The sequence below is a fragment of the Gossypium hirsutum genome, chromosome A12 (genome assembly GCF_007990345.1).
Source record: "Gossypium hirsutum isolate 1008001.06 chromosome A12, Gossypium_hirsutum_v2.1, whole genome shotgun sequence".
In the NCBI taxonomy this organism is placed as follows: domain Eukaryota; kingdom Viridiplantae; phylum Streptophyta; class Magnoliopsida; order Malvales; family Malvaceae; genus Gossypium; species Gossypium hirsutum.
In genome coordinates this window covers 30,258,419-30,273,903 of record NC_053435.1, presented here as the reverse complement: position 1 = coordinate 30,273,903, position 15,485 = coordinate 30,258,419, and the positions used below count along the sequence as shown (strand labels likewise).

The window sequence follows — 15,485 nt, the reverse complement described above, 5'->3', positions numbered from 1 at the left end:
TGTTCTTGATCTAATACAATTCAAATTCAACCATGCAGTCATTCATTTCATTCAAAATAATCCATGAACACATATTTAGAACACTTTGCATTTTAGCCCTTACATTTTCACACTTTGATAATTTAGTCCAATTTTCACAATATCAAAAATATACAAAATTCACCAAGACTATAGCTTGGCCGAATATACATAGCTTCCATACAAGCCCAAATAACATATTTAATTCACAATTTAGTCCTTCAAATCCTCATTTTCATAAATTAGCCCAAATAGCTCTTTTCCATAAAAAATTTAAGAACAAAGCATGATAATCTCACATATGTCTTCTATAATCCATATAAAAACATTAAAAAGCTCATATAATCATCAATGGCACATTTCACAATCTTCAACAGAAACAGAAATTCAGGCATGGTTTTTGAAGAACACGAAGCAACAATCACAAAAACGTAGAAATTATCAAAAACGAACCAAAATACATACCTTAATCAACCAAATCAATGACCGAACTCTAGGATGGTCTTCTTCTTTCTATTTTCTTGATATAATCGGTTATATGCATGATAATAATGGCCAATTTCATGTTTTCGTTTCATTATAACAACTTTCATAAACATTTCCCTATTTTGTCATTGACTAATAAACATTAAAACTTACCAACTACATGTCCATATTTGTCCACCATTAAAATAAATGGTAAATTTGACATGCAAGGACCCTCACTTAAATAAGCCAAATCAAATAGGTACTTTTAACATCTAGCACACAGCTTTCACCTGTTTCGCGATTGGGTGCTTTTTCAATATTCAGTACGAAAATAGACAAATTAAATCACAGAAATTTCACATATGCAAATTCATGCATCATGGACACAGAAGATAATTTTAAAATATTTTTCAGACTCAGATTTGTGGTCCCGATACCACTATTTTGACTAGGGTCTAAACCGGGCTGTTACAAGAAAAACAGTGATGGTTCTTTTGTGTATCTACTTCTTTATGTTGATGACATGTTGATAGTAGCAAAAGATAAAGGAGAGATAAGAAAGGTCAAAGCCCAACTAAGTGAAAAATTTGAGATGAAAGATTTAGGACTAGCAAAGAAGATACTTGGTATGGAGATTGAGAAAGTTCTTTGCAGGTTCAGTATGCAGAGTGCAAAGCCTGTTAGTACTCTTTTGGAAACCCATTTTAGACTTTCATTGTCTTTGTCTCTACAATCAGATGATGAGATTGAGTACATGTCACATGTTCCATACTCTAGTGCAGTGGGACTCTCATGTATGCTATGGTTTGTTCACGTCCAGATTTATCATATGCAGTAAGTGCAGTTAGCAGATACATGGCGAATCCTGGTAAAGAACACTAGAAAGTAGTTCAGTGGATTTTAAGATACTTACGAGGTACTACTGATGTTTGCTTACAGTTTGGAAGAACTAGAGATAGAGTCATTGGGTATGTTGATGCTGATTTTGCTAGAGACCTTGATAGAAGAAGATCTCTCACAGGTTATTTCTTTACACTCGGAGGTTGTACAATCAGTTGGAAAGCCACTTTGCAAACTACAGTCGCTTTGTCTACCATTGAAGCTGAGTACATGGCGATTACTAAGGCTTGTAAAGAAGCTATTTGGTTTAAGGGACTCTTTAATGAACTTAATGAAGACCTTCAAATCAGCACCATATTTTATGACAGTCAGAGTGCCATCTTTCTTACAAAAGATCAAATGTTTCATGAGAGGACAAAACACATTGATGTTCAGTATCATTTTGTTTGTGATATTATTGCTCGTGGTGATATTGTTGTGAGCAAAATTAGTACTCATAAAAATCCTACAGATATGATAACTAAGTCACTTCCTATAACCAAGTTTGAGCTTTTCTTAGACTTGGTTGGTGTTCATTGTTAAAGTTAAACCCTTAAGGGGTTTTATGAAAGAGGTGGAGAACTTGTTCGTTGGGAGCTCGCGATGAAGAACTTGTTCATTGAGAATTCATGTCAAGGTGGAGATTGTTAGAATTAAGTGACCTGAATCCTTATTTAAATAAAATACAATGGTAAAATAAAATAAAAGAAGAATCCATATAGAATTACACTTCTTTTATTTTATTTTAGAATAAGGTTTTTTAAACCTTATTAAATTCCATCTATTTGATATTGATTAGAATAAGGTGTTTCAGTCTTACTAGAATATGGCTTTACAAGCCTATAAATAGACATAGTCTATTCCTCTTGTAATAATTCGAATTTGACATAGTGAATTTTCTTATCCTCTGCCCGTGGTTTTTTCCCGTAAGGGTTTCCACGTAAAAATATGTGTGTTCTTTATTTTATTTTATTTTCACAATCCTTACGAATGTCTAAAGACATGTTCAAACGAGTGGAGGAGAAGATCTCGATGGTTGAGAGTCGACGTAGGTTGCGCCAATGATCGTTGTAGAGAGCAAAACCAAGAGTGGTGTAGTTATAGCTGGCGTACTTGCCCATGATAAAGCGAGGGTGGTTGGCTAAAACGATGTCATTCTTGGATGGCAGAGGGTGATGAAACGACGACCAGGAAACGAGAGCCAAGCTTGAGGGAGAAGATGGGGCCGTGTTTTTAGGAGAGGGTGAAGAGTGTTCGATGGAGGGGTTCCTTAAGGAGATGGAGATGACCCAGAATCGGAAGAGCCAGAGGACTTGGTGGGTGATTTTTGTGAGTTGAGGTGATTAACTTGGGGCACCCATGGTATAAGAGCCAAAAGTAAAGAATAGATTAAGATTTCTTCCATTTTCATTGCTCAAACTAAGATTAGTTATAGGGTTTCAGGTGATATTTAGTACACATTGGATATTGTTTCTCCAATATAAATACACCCACGATGTCAAAAACTTTGACCGTTGGAAAGGAGAGAAGAAACAAGGAAAAAACTTTAAGAGGAAAACTTAAAAGAAGAAAAAACACTATAAGGACAAGATTTTATTTCTTGCTTGAACGTCTTAGTCCAACATTTTACACATATTTATAGTACAAAACTTCATCTTAATATATCCTAAGCACCATTGATTTGTGTCTATGTCATAAGAAAAAAAATAAAATAATATTTTAAACATTAAAAATAATATTATCTTCAACACTCCTTTTTTATTTTAACAGAAACATCTAGATTTATTTTTTATCCTCCAAAGTTTCCTTAGTAAGGTTTTAGTCAAAATATCTACAAGTTAGTCTTGTGAGCTACAATGGACCAACTTTACTTCATTTTTTTCATCTTCTTCTCGAATAAAATTATATTTGATTTGTATGTAATTATTTTTGTAACAACTCATTTTTCAATTGTATCGGAAACGGTGGTTTCAAAACCTCATTTATAATAATATTTATGAGATTAGCATAAAGATTAATTGAAATTTTTATTAAATGGATAGTTAATTAAGGTACAATGACTAAATTATAAAAGTGGTAAAATTAATTGCTATAAATTTTTAATTAATTTGGCCATTTCTAAATAGACAGACAGTGGTGGATGTTAGTTGGAATCCACCAACTTGGCTAAATATGTATATAGTTTAATTAATTAAAGGTTAAGTAAGTTAATAATGGTTTGTTAATTAATAATCTAGGTATAAATAATAAAATGAAATGAAAGCAAATCAATTTTCTATTTATCTTCTTCTTCCCCGAATTTGAAAAGAAAAATAGGGTTTCAAAAGCTTCAATCTTTAAGCCTAAAATTGTTGTGTTTAACTAAGTCATTTTCTTGTAAATTTTTTGTTTGTAAGGTCATGAGAGTTTAATTTAGCTAGCTCATGTACCAATTTGCAAAATTGTTAAAGTTTCAAAAGTGTAGCAACCCATTTTTTAGTGAAATTGGAATAGTGGTTTCAGGACCACAAATCTGACCCAAAACTAAGGTTAATTTTTATTTCATTATATGGTTTGTATTATAATAGGCATGTCATGTGAAAATGTTGATACAAAAATTTTATCAATTAAGTACTTAATTACGAGAAGGACTAAATCGAATAAAATGTGAAAGTTAAATTATGGTAGCTATAATGATTAAATAGCTATGGAATTCAAATCTAGAGGTCCTTATATGATAATTAGACCATTAAGAAAAGTATGTAGATTTTTCTTGGTGACTCATCCATGGAATTAGAGAAAAATGGCAAGGACTAAATTGGAAATAGTAAAATACCTAATTAATTAAAAGATGAAAAGAAATTATATCATCTTATTTTCATCATCTTCAACGTAAAAACACATGGAAACCCTAGGTGAGAGAAAAGAAACTTTCAAGGCCTAATTGGATCCGAACAACACTAATTCGAGGTTAGATTAGGGAAAAGAAAAGGTTTCGGATTAGTAGATTTCTAACGTGAACAAGTGTTGAGGTAAGTTTGTGTAACTTAATTCAGCATGTAAATATGTTTCATTGAATGTTTTGTTGTGTGGAATATGACTTATATTTATGTATATTACTTGAACGCTAAAATAAGAAATTTAATACATGCCTGATATGGTGAAAAAGTGTTAAGTCTCGATTGAATACTGAATTCCAATGATTATATGCGCTTTCCCGAAACTAAAAGGTCATGCATTTGTTGCAAACGGGATTTAGCTCAGACAGGTAATCCCGATATAATACCTCTTGAGCATACGTTATGATTAGGGTTTAGCTTGGACTGGTAATCGAGCTCCTCTAAGCTTACATTATATAAAAGATTTAGCCTGGACTGGTAATCCTATTATACGATAGGTGGCTCGAGAGAGTGTTTTTTGGTTAAGTGCCCTAATGGGTACCCTTGAATAAGAAATTGATAGATTATTGAATCATACACTTTGAGTGTACTACTTAAGCATCCATCGGAATTTAATGATTCAATGGACATATAACTCTAGACATGGCATGAGAATTATAAGATGAAATGATAATGTCTTGAAAGTGATTGCATGATGAGCTCATCTATTCTTACTTGATGTATATGTAAACTTTGTGACTAACATGTTTGATTGAATGCATGTGTTTAGGCAATTTGGCCAGATGGATGGAAAACTTGTTATTGTATGCTTAGATTTAATAAACAGGATTGGTAAGTTTAGTTTCCGTTATACAAACTTACTAAGCATGTAATGCTTACTTTGTTTATTTTTTCCCTGTTTTATAGTGCTTAGAAGCTCTCAAGGTTGGGGATCACTGGAGCATCGTCACACTATCAACTAGTCATTTTGGGTATATTTAGTAAAACTCATTTTGGTAGAATGGCATGTATAGGACAATTTGACCAATAGTGGCTTGGAATGTTATTTTGTAACCTAGCCATTGGAATGGCCAGTAATGGTTTATTTTGGTATTACTAAGTAGATTATTATGATATATATTTACACATGAGTTATGTTAAGAATATGTGATCAATGTTCTGTATGCCTTCTTTTAACTAAGGCAAGGTTGTGATCATGTATGCTTGTAGTGATATGCCTTGTGAATGATGAAATTTGCTCAAGTTGAATGCTTGGATTGGTTGGTATTGGTTGTGTGTTTCAAGTGCAAGTCTTGGGTGAAATTTTGGGTGAGAAATGAAGCTAGAAATGGCTTTATTTTGTTCACATGGGCAGACACACGGGCATGTGTCTAGACTGTGTGTGACGCACAGCCTGGTAATATGGGCATGTGGTTAGGCCGTGTGTTCCCTGCACCTTAATTTTGAGAAATAGAATGCTCAGAATTGGGCACATGGGCAAAGACACAGGCGTGTGTCTCAGCCTTGTGTGCCACACGGCCTAGAACACGAGATGTGTCTTGGCTGTATGAAACCTACACCTAATTTAGAATTGAATTAATTAACCACATGGCCTAGCATACAGGCATGTGGCATGGCCATGTCTGCAAGTTAGAGAGCTACATGGGGTTGAACATGGCCTCCAACACGGGCGTATCCCAGGGTCACACGGGTGTGTGAGCCCTGTACCTTGGAAAAATTTTGTAATTTCGAGAAAAATTCTTAGAGGTCCTGATTAAGCCCCGATTCGATTCTAATGCTCGTATTGGGACTCGAGGGCCCAATTAAGGGACGTTATGTATGATCTCAGTAAATGAATAGTAATTTACATAAGTTATTTGTAAGTGTTTCTAAATGTTTCGATAATGCTTCGAAACCCTATTTCAGTGACAGATACAGGTTTGGGGCATTACAAAAAGTTTTCATTGATGAATGCTTAATGAAATTGATATTAAATTGTTAATTTTTAAGTTTAGAAGTGAAAAAAAGATTAGTCTGTAAAGTATAATTGTTAGTTTTTGAGCATAGAGACTAAAGTGCATGAATTTCAAAATTGGTATAATATTTCTATAATTTTTTTGTAATAAAGGGTCATAGAATGATGAAATTGAGATCGGTTTCAAAATTGAAGCTCAAATTTGAAAGTTATAACAATTTCGGTTTTAGGGACTAAATTGAATAAAATGCAAAAAATTTTAGGGACATTCGAAAGATGAAATTGAATTTAATCATACATAATATGGGATATTATAAAATGATTTATATTGATAAATTGAATTGAATTATTGTATAGATCGAGAATTAAACCAAATCGAGGATAATCGGGAAAAGACAATTTTTAATCAGTCCCTACAATTCAACTTATTTGCTGATTTAGTTGCAAAAGTTCATATGGTATGTTTGCATTTAAATTGTTATTTATTTGAAATATTAATTTGTGAACGATTGGTTGTAATTTGCATTGTTTGCGACTTAGCACAAAAGGTGAGTTATGGACTAAATTGTAAAGAAGTGATTATATGAACTTTATATGCCCAAGTGAATGTAATAAATGATAGGATGTGATTGGCATGCCAATAGGGTTAATTGTGCATTGGTACAGGATATATGTGATGTTACTGAGTATATGATTATACAAAGTTTATTACTGATTGTATTGGAATCCAACATTTGTTGCGGATCACCAAGTTTTTTATATCTTTATGGAGACCCCAATGTAGTAGAGGGACATACTGTTATACGATTATATATATTTGCCTATGGGCTTTGCACTTCGGTGCGCTGGTGTGGTGTAGTTACTCGTGTATCTGAATTTGTACACTAAAGTTCATCGGGCTAAATGATTAGTGAGAAATGACAATGGATTGATATGAGTTTGGATTTCAAATGTTTAAATGTGAATTGAATTATGCAAATGATATTGAATTTTTGATTCCATGGGAATGGTAATGAACCGAATTAAAATGTTAGTTGTTCGAATTTCTATATGGATTGATTATATGATGAACTCATCTTATTAATATGTGGCTGCCATGTTAGGCAATTGTCAAGTTGAATAGCTTGTTGTATTAAGTTGTAAATTATTATTTAATGCCTATGGACTTACTAGGCATTTACTATGCTTACCCAGTTTTTTTTTCTTTTCCTTGTCGATTTCTAACTCTCAGATCGTTTAGAAGCTCACACTATCCTCCTAGTGAATCGATAGCATTTTGATCGTTTTAATTCTGGTTTTGTGGCATGAACATGGGCGTTAATATATGTGTTAACTTTAGTTTGATAGTTTGCTTTAAATTTGGCTAATGTTTGAATTATGAAAAGTTAATGTTGTAACGCCCCAAACCCAATCCGATGAACCGTATCCAAATCTTGGGTGTTATCTTACTAATACATATGTAACACCCCTTTACATGTGTTCGACGCCGGGACAGGGTACGAGGCATTATCAAACTTAAACACAACCAATCATACAAAACCGAGTCATAAAATTTCATCCAAATTAAAAATTTTCATGTTTCATCATAAAGTCCCTAATATGGGCTTACGAGGCCCAATACATACTTTGAAAGTGGTTTGGGCTCAAACTGAAAACTTTTGAAAACTTTGAAAATTTTCTTGAAAAATAGGGGCATATGCCCTGAGCACATGGCTGTGTGGCCAGCCGTGTGTATGAAAGTTAGGCTATTTACCAAGCCTTTTTCCATCCAAAACATTTACACACTTATTACAAATTTATCAACACACAACATGGCATTATCATAAACATACAACTTAACCAATCATAGCCAACATCAATGGCCTTATATAAAATGAACTATCAAATAACATAGGCCAAAATATTTTAGGCCAAATCAATTATGACACATAACAAAATAACCAAGTCCTCTATGCATGCCATAATTCAAAATATTGCTTTCAAAATACCAAAAGAGTGTTGATAGTGTGGATGGATCTCCGATGATCACCGTACCCTGAGCTAGCTTGGTGACACTATAAAACAAGGGAAAAGAGAGGGGAGTAAGCATATAGCTTAGTAAGTAGGCATGTAAATAATAAAAAAAATATTAACATACTTTTATAGATCCTCAAAATATGTTTTCAAAGTAACACAACCATAACCACACATAGATCCACTATTTACTCAAGTACAAAACAAGCTATCTCTTCTAGTCATAGTACTAAATTATTTATATCTAGAGCTATGGAACTCCAAATTAAGATCCACTATGTAACACCCCGTACCCGAGACCGTTACCGGAGTCGGACACGAGGGTTTCACAGACTAAATTCGCTTACTATCGCAGTCCATTTTAAAAATTTCCAGGCAGTTGGCTAACTGCGTCACTGTCACCTTAAAAATCATATCTTGAGTTTCACAACTAGAAAATCAGTTTCGTAATTTTTCCCTGAAAATAAACTCATATGCCCATCTACATATTTTTTTCTAGAATTTTTGGTTAGGCCAATTAGTACAGTTTATTCGTTAAATTCTCCCCTGTTACAGGGTGCGACTACACTGACCTTCATGCATTACGATTTGGATATGTCCCTGCACAGAGTTTCAATACTGATGCCGTTTGTTTCTATAGAAACTAGACTCAGATAGGAATCTATACATATATGTCATGACTCCTAATTATCTCTAGTTAATTTATAATGAATTTCCAAAGTCGGAACAGGAAATCCAGAAACCGTTCTGGTCCTGTCTCACGAGAACCTGAATATCTCTTAACATACTGTCCATATGATCGTTTCGTTACTTTCCTATGAAAATAGATTCATCAAGGTTCTCTTACATGATTTATTCACTATTTAATTCCATTCCTACTATTTTTAGTGATTTTTCACATCCACATCACTGCTGCTGCCAGCATCTGTTTTTTTTTAAGGTAAACTTTACCTATTTCATGATCCTCCATGGATCAACTAGAGTTTGTCATACATATTCCAAAAGTGATCAAGAATAACCCTTCCCATGGCTAACCGTTACCAACATTTCCATACCTCTCGACGGACAACATACAAAACGATTATAATGCTATGATAAAAGTATATTTAAGCCATTTTCGCATGGCTATCCAAATTTACACAAAACCGAAGGGTACATGACCAACAACAAAAGGGTAGTCCTATACATGCCATTTCAAAGTTCAACCAAAATTGTACCAAAAGGGGCTTTGATAGTGTGGGAGACTTCGACTTCAAAAAATCCCGAGTCCGATAGCTGACGAACCAAAATCTATAAACAGAGATTCAAAGAACGGAGTAAGCATTAATGCTTAGTAAGTTTTAAGCAGTGTCAACAGATAACAATCAAATTATAACATAGTTGTTCGTATTTTTTATTTCACTCTTCCTTCGGGCATACCATCCCTTTACCGAATATGCACATCTCATCATATGCAATAGGCAGATAAACTTTCACATAAAAGTGAGCTCATGTGACATAGATATATCGTATGATTTCACATAACCTCTCACACTGATCCGATATCACATAATCATAGGAATAGTCTCATAGATTGCTCTCGTATGCATCACATAACTACCTTATGATTTAGTGCAAATCAAGCTCACATATAAACTTGGAGTACATACCTGTTTAACCTTTCGCATTGAATATATTTATAAGCAATTCTTATTACGAAGTCTTACCCGGATATAATCTCCACACGAAGTTATCGGGTCTTACCCGGACAAAATCCCCACACATAGTCATCGGGTCTTTAGAGCTCGGATATAGTACGAGCACGAAGCTTACGGACATTAATCAGTGATAATATTCTCGCATAAAGCCTGCAGGGTTTTAACCCGGATATAGTACTGACACAAATGCCCTTCGGGACTTATCACATTTATACACTTTCACATCCATCACGTTGGCCACTCGGCCCTGTCACATATATACACTTTCACATTCATCACATCGGCCATTAGGCCTTATCACATATATCCACTTTCACATTCATCACATCGGCCATTAGGCCTTATCACATATATACACTTTCACATTCATCACATCGGCCATTAGGCCTTACCACATATATACACTTTCACATTCATCACATCGGCCATTAGGCCTTACCACATATATACACTTTCACATTCATCACATCGGCCATTAGGCCTTATCACATATATATACACTTTCACATTCATCACATCGGCTATTAGGCCTTATCACATATATACACTTTCACATTTATCACATCGGCCATTAGGCCTTATCACATATATATACACTTTCACATTCATCACATCGGCTATTAGGCCTTATCACATATATACACTTTCACATTTATCACATCGGCCATTAGGCCTTATCATATATATACACTTTCACATTTATCACATCGGCCATTAGGCCTTATCACATATATATACACTTTCACATTTATCACATCGGCTATTAGGCCTTATCACATATATACACTTTCACATTCATCACATCGGCCATTAGGCCTTATCACATATATACACTTTCACATTCATCACATCGGCTATTAGGCCTTATCACATATATACACTTTCACATTTATCACATCGGCCATTAGGCCTTATCACATAGAATCCTAAATCAAAATATAGATTTTCATGTATTCACATCACAATTATCCAAATACACTTCACATACCACATATACTTTCACGTATACACATTGTCTTGGCTGAATCTACATCTATCATTTTCCAATATCACAATTTAGAATTCACGTATGGGTTTAATCAATAGCTTATGAGCAACTAAAACAAGTTTATCAAGGTTTACAACACAATCTCAAATTCAGCACAAGCTGTTTTTCCTGAGCAATAGTCACTAAATTATTTATAACTGAAGCTACAAAACTCCAAATCACTTTCCGTTAATTTTTCCTGAATATAGACTCGTATATCTTCCATCCATAAAATTTCAAGAATTTTAGGTTTGGCCAATCAATACCATATTTTTCTTAAAGTTTCCCCTGTTTCACTGTTTGACTAATCTGACCACTCTTCACTACGAATCAAATTTCTCATTTTACAGAATTCAAAATGTGTTGTATTTGATTTCATTTGAAACTAGACTCATTAAGGAGTCTAAGCATATAAATTTTATCTTATAACCATTTTTTTACAATTTATAATGATTTTCTAAAAACAGAATAGAGGATTACAGTGTCATTCTGCTCTGTCTCACACAACTTTAAGTATCTCATTATCAGAAATTCCTTTGCTTACACGATTTCTTTTATAAGAAACTAGACTCATTAAGCTTTAATTTCATGTCTCATTCAGCCTCTAATTCAAATCCATAAATTTATGGTGATTTTCTAAAGTCACGTTACTGCTGCTGTCCTAAGCAGACTATTTCAAATTTCCCTTAAATTCCCAAGCTCAAACACTTAAGAACTTACCATTTGAGCTTAGAACATATCATGGCCACATCATATCTTATTAAATCAACTCATCATGTCCTATTATAATTGAATTTACTCAACGTTTAAACACTTAAAACTTACCTCGGATGTTGCCGAACGATTTCGGCGGCTATTCGACCACTTTTTCCTTCCCTTTATCGGATTTAGTTCCCCTTTGCTCTTGAGCTTAGTCTATCAAACCACCATAGCCGATTTCCTCAAACCTCTTTTTCCTTCTTTTTCTTTCTCCTATTCGGCCAAGAACAACATGAGAGCCTTTCTTTTCTTTTTTTTTTGTCATGCATGAGAATGATGAACACATTTTTTTCTCTTTGTTTCTTCCTTCAATTTCTTATTAGTTTATTGCCCATGCTTCTTATTTTATTCTTCCATTAACACAACATGTTTCATGACATGTTTTGCCCATGCTTCTTATTTTATTTTTCCATTAACACAACATGTTTTGCCCATCATCCTTGTCATGGCCGGCCACTAGTACTTAAATGGGGGGAAATTGACATGCAAGTCCACCCCTTTGATTACATGCACTATTAGGCCACTTGCATTTGCCTAGCACATTTCTAAATTTTCTCACATAAGTCCTATCAACTAAATTCACATGCAATTAACTAAATCGAAGCTTAAAACTTTCACACATTTATATTCACATATTTTAGGAAATAATTATCACATTCAAATAATTTGGTGACTCGGTCTAGCGGTCCCGAGACCGCTTTCCGACTAGGGTCACTTTAGGGGTGTCACAACTCTTCCCCCCTTTAGGGATTTTCGTCCCCGAAAATTTCTACCGATGCATAGTTTAGGATAACGTCCTCTTATTGAATTATATTCATATAAACATTAGCTCATCGATAGCAATTGTAATTCATTATTGATTTCATAAGCAATAATCACTTAATTTAATTTACAAATGCATTTCAAACACATATTAAGCACATATTAACATGTATAATTCACATCATCAACCCACATATTTGTAACCCACATTTTCATTCATGTATAAGCTGTAACCTAACCTAAAGTCCACCTATACTCAAACATCCCAATAAATATCCTTTATAACTTTATCACATCTCAATATTCAACTTAACTCATTTCCAAAAGAAAATCAACTTCCACATACCTGAACATTGAATTCATTTAGCACATTTAACACTGTTAACGATACCCGTTGAATCATTCAAAATCATTACGGATACTCATTAAGCACATATAGCTCTTACAATGCCATATCCTAGATATGGTCTTTCATATGCTCACATATCGAGCCGATGCCATGTCCCAGACATGGTCTTACACACTATCTCAATCAATGCCTTCGTCCGAGACGAGGTCTTACATGAATTCCACTTCACACACTTAGTGCCCACTGACCGATCTCGCACTCATAGTGCTCGATTAAAGGAATTCGCACACACACAGTGCCTCTAATAATTCACACACATAGTGCTCTTATTCATTCGTTATTACACATTAAAATGACTTAACCAAGTCTATAAACATCATGTATGTACGCTTTTAAACATATCATCTCATTTAAATTTGAATTCGTATAGTAATGAATACTTAAACTTTGCTCAAATTACCGGCACGAAGCCTACTGGGCACGAAGGCCCGAATACACGTCACCAACATGATTGCTCTTCGGGACCTAGCCCGGATATAACACCAGCACGAATGCTCTTCGGGGTTTAGCACGGATATATCACTAGCACGAATGCTCTTCGGAACTTAGCCCGGATACATCACTAGCATGAATGCTCTTCGGGACTTAGCCCGGATACATCACTAGCACGAATGCTCTTCGGAACTTAGCCCGGATACATCAATAGCATGAATGCTCTTTGGGACTTGGCCCGGTTATAGTAACTCAGACAAATGCCTTCGGGACTTAACCCGGATTTAGTAACTCGCACCAACGCCTTCGGGCTTAGCCCGGAATTAGTAACTCGCACAAATGCCTTCGGATCTTAGTCCGGATATGGTCACTTAGCACAAAGCCTTCGGTACTTAGCCCGGACATCATTCGAATAACCATGCACATTTAACAATAAATCATGACACATTCGTATTTCATTTTCATTAGCAAAACTCAAACACAAGACACTTATCACTCTTGCAATTTCGGCTCAATAGCCACAAACAAAGAGCGTGATTTTGATTTGCTTAAAACATGATCTAATCAAATCATAATTTAAGCTCTATTACTCAAGAACTTACTTATGTTATACCCTTCTCAATATTGACACAACATAAGCATGTCTCAGTCCTCTCAATACCATCTGCTACAGCTCGATCGGGATCGGAATTCATTACAATAAATAAACACATTTTCAATTGTCAGAAATCACCACACTATCAAATATTCACATAATGGCATGTACAGCTAGACCCAAACGTATTACGGTAGTCCTAGAATCGACTAAACCGTGGCTCTAATACCAATAAAATTGTAACACCCCGTACCCGAGACCGTTACCGGAGTCAGACACGAGGGTTTCACAGACTAAATTCGCTTACTATCGCAGTCCATTTTAAAAATTTCCAGGCAGTTGGCTAACTGCGTCACTGTCACCTTAAAAATCATATCTTGAGTTTCACAACTAGAAAATCAGTTTCGTAATTTTTCCCTGAAACTAAACTCATATGCCCATCTACATATTTTTTTCTAGAATTTTTGGTCGGACCAATTAGTACAGTTTATTCGTTAAATTCTCCCCTGTTACAGGGTGCGACTACACTGACTTTCATGCATTACGATTTGGATATGTCCCTGCACAGAGTTTCAATACTGATGCTGTTTGTTTCTATAGAAACTAGACTCAGAGAGGAATCTATACATATATGGCATGACTCCTAATTATCTCTAGTTAATTTATAATGAATTTCCAAAGTCGGAACAGGAAATCCAGAAACCGTTCTGGTCCTGTCTCACGAGAACCTGAATATCTCTTAACATACTGTCCATATGATCGTTTCGTTACTTTCCTATGAAAATAGATTCATCAAGGTTCGCTTACATAATTTATTCACTATTTAACTCCATTCCTACTATTTTTAGTGATTTTTCACATCCACATCATTGCTGCTGCCAGCATCTGTTTTTTTTTAAGGTAAACTTTACCTATTTCATGATCCTCCATGGATCAACTAGAGTTTGTCATACATATTCCAAAAGTGATCAAGAATAACCCTTCCCGTGGCTAACCGTTACCAACATTTCCATACCTCTCGACGGACAACATACAAAATGATTATAATGCTATGATAAAAGTATATTTAAGCCATTTTCGCATGGCTATCCAAATTTACACAAAACCAAAGGGTACATGACCAACAACAAAAGGGTAGTCCTATACATGCCATTTCAAAGTTCAACCAAAATTGTACCAAAAGGGGGCTTTGATAGTGTGGGAGACTTCGACTTCCAAAAATCCCGAGTCCGATAGCTGACGAACCAAAATCTATAAAATAGAGATTCAAAGAACGGAGTAAGCATTTAATGCTTAGTAAGTTTTAAGCAGTGTCAACAGATAACAATCAAATTATAACATAGTTGTTCGTATTTTTTATTTCACTCTTCCTTCGGGCATAACATCCCTTTACCGAATATGCACATCTCATCATATACAATAGGCAGATAAACTTTCACATAAAAGTGAGCTCATGTGACATAGATATATCGTATGATTTCACATAACCTCTCACACTGATCCGATGTCACATAATCATAGGAATAGTCTCATAGATTGCTCTCGTATGCATCACATAACTACCTTATGATTTAGTGCAAATCAAGCTCACAT

General features: G+C 34.7%; 1 pseudogene; it reads right to left on the bottom strand.

The window, feature by feature from the left end:
• LOC107949478 (cytochrome P450 81Q32-like) overlaps positions 1-15,485 on the bottom strand; it is a 45,569-nt pseudogene that overhangs the window by 16,624 nt on the left and 13,460 nt on the right.